Source organism: Artemia sp. Qi Xiang Cuo, chromosome 19, assembly GCF_049724085.1.
Source record: "Artemia sp. Qi Xiang Cuo chromosome 19, ASM4972408v1, whole genome shotgun sequence".
Classification (NCBI taxonomy): Eukaryota; Metazoa; Arthropoda; class Branchiopoda; order Anostraca; family Artemiidae; genus Artemia; species Artemia sp. Qi Xiang Cuo.
In genome coordinates, this window is record NC_142812.1 from 9118151 (window position 1) to 9120400 (window position 2250).

Below are 2250 nucleotides of genomic sequence, written 5' to 3' on the forward strand. Positions count from 1 at the left end.
TGCCCTTCGATTACTTTGGACTCTTAAAAAGAGGACTAGTACTTTTGATTTCCTATCGAATGACCGAATATATTTAATAAAAAAAAACGTTACATTTTAACAATGGACAACTTGCATAGCTTACGGCCCTTGTCCCAAAAGCTGTGCGGGGGTTTGTCAACCCCAAAGACCAAGTCATTTTTTCTTTGAACTATTTTGAGCAAAATGGCTGTCTCAAAATTTTGATCTGAACTATTTGGGGAAATTTTGTGGGGCTGGTTGCCTTCCGATCGCTTTTGACTCTTTAAAGGGCACTAGAACTTTCAGTTTCAAATTGAATGAGCCTCCTCTGAGGTTTTTACGAGCATCTTTTTCATTTGAGCCTTATATGTCTACAATGAGCCACTTGCATGACTTCCAGCCCTTATCCTTGGGGCTGTGGATGAGGGTTTGTCTGCCCCACAGGCATAGCTATTTTTCCTTTTGTCTTTTTTGGACAAAACGACCGTGGATGGGGGGGGGGGAACTGGTTGCGTTCCGAGATCACTTAAAAAAGTGATCTCGGAGCGACCCTTAAAAAAGGGCACTAAAACTTTGGATTTCGAATCAAATAAGCCCCCTCCAAAGTTTCATCGGCCACCCCTTCCGTAAAAATCTTATATGGAGGGCTGGTCGCCCTCTGAAATCACTTTTGACTCTTAAAATGGGCACTAGAACTTTTTATTTTTAATGGAATGAGCCCCCTCCGAACATTTACATGACTAACTCTTTCATAAGAACCCTATATGTTAACAATGAGCAACTTGCATAACTTACAGCCCCTGCCTGGGGGCTAGAAGGGTTGTCAAACCCAGAGTCATAAGAACTTGACCTTTGAACTATTTTGAATAAAACAGGTATATCAAAATATTGATCGGAAGTATCTAGAGGAAAAAAGGTGCGGGGGGATGGTTGCTCTTCAGTCACTTAAGACTCTCTAAAAAGACACTAGAACTTTCCGTTTCAAGTCAGTTGAAGCTCCTCTGAAGTTTATGCGACCGGCCCTTCCGTAAAGACCTTATATGTTAGCAATGGGCAACTTACATAGCTTAAAGCCCTTTCCCTGGGAACTCTGGGGTGTTTTTCAACCCCAGAGCCATAGATATTTTCCCCTTGTACTGTTTTAGACAAAATAGCAATCTCAATAGCTTGCTTGGATTCCATTGAGGAAAAGAGGTGTGGTGGGGGGGGGGGGTCGTTACCCTCCAATATCGCTTTTGAGTCTCGAAAAGAACACTAGAACTTCTAATTCCCAATCGAATGAGCCCCCTACAAAGTTTACACGGTCATCGCTTCCATAAAAACCTTCAATATTAACCTTATATTTTGGGATTCGTTGTGATCCTCGCTGTTACTTTTCTTCTAACCACAGAATTTTTTTTGCACGTCACTTTCTATGTGCTATAAATATTTTTGTTGTTTTTCTGCTAACCATAGATTTTGTTGCGAGCATAATTTTGCATGACATCATAGATACAAAAAAAATTCCAGCTTTCCCCCAGTAATCATGTTTTTTTTAAATTACGTTGTTATATAATTTGTTTTTAAAAATTTTTTTCAAAATAAAGCCTCAAAGCGAACTTTTCCAAACTCGTGATGCATGTAGATAATTTCTTAAAGCCAGAAAATCACAATGTGCCAATTATCCTCACTTGTTGCAGATTTGGCGCATGCAAAGTCGACAATTATCAACGTTTCAGTAACTGTGTAATTTTTGAAAGGGCAGTTAGCAAGCCAATCGCCCAGCCTTACCGGCAGCTGGATTCGAACCACTGACCCCATATTGCCATGGGCACCCATATGAGGGGGGGGGGGCTCCAGACCCCCCCATGGCGGAATGATGCTGCCTTATATTTTTATATTTTTGTTTTGAGACTTCTACTATACAGAATTGGAAGTGCCGATTAGACCAGGTAAGCCCCCCTCTAAAATTCATTTTATGGGCGCCCATGCATATTGCCAAGCATAAATCAGTCCATTGTGCCATTACACTAGGATCAATTTTATCACTGCATTTTCCCCTCTAATTCGTTATCAAAGAGTAGTTTAATCTCACTCCCAATTAAATATTTTCTTAGAAATTCCTATACGTGACTCTTTTCTTCGAATTACTTTAAAGGCAAATAAGCAACGTCAACGGTAACAAGCGATGGGAAAGTTCATGGAGAATATATAATTTGTGTCATATATTTGACTATTAGGGGGGGGGGGGTGGTTTAAGTAAAGCACTTT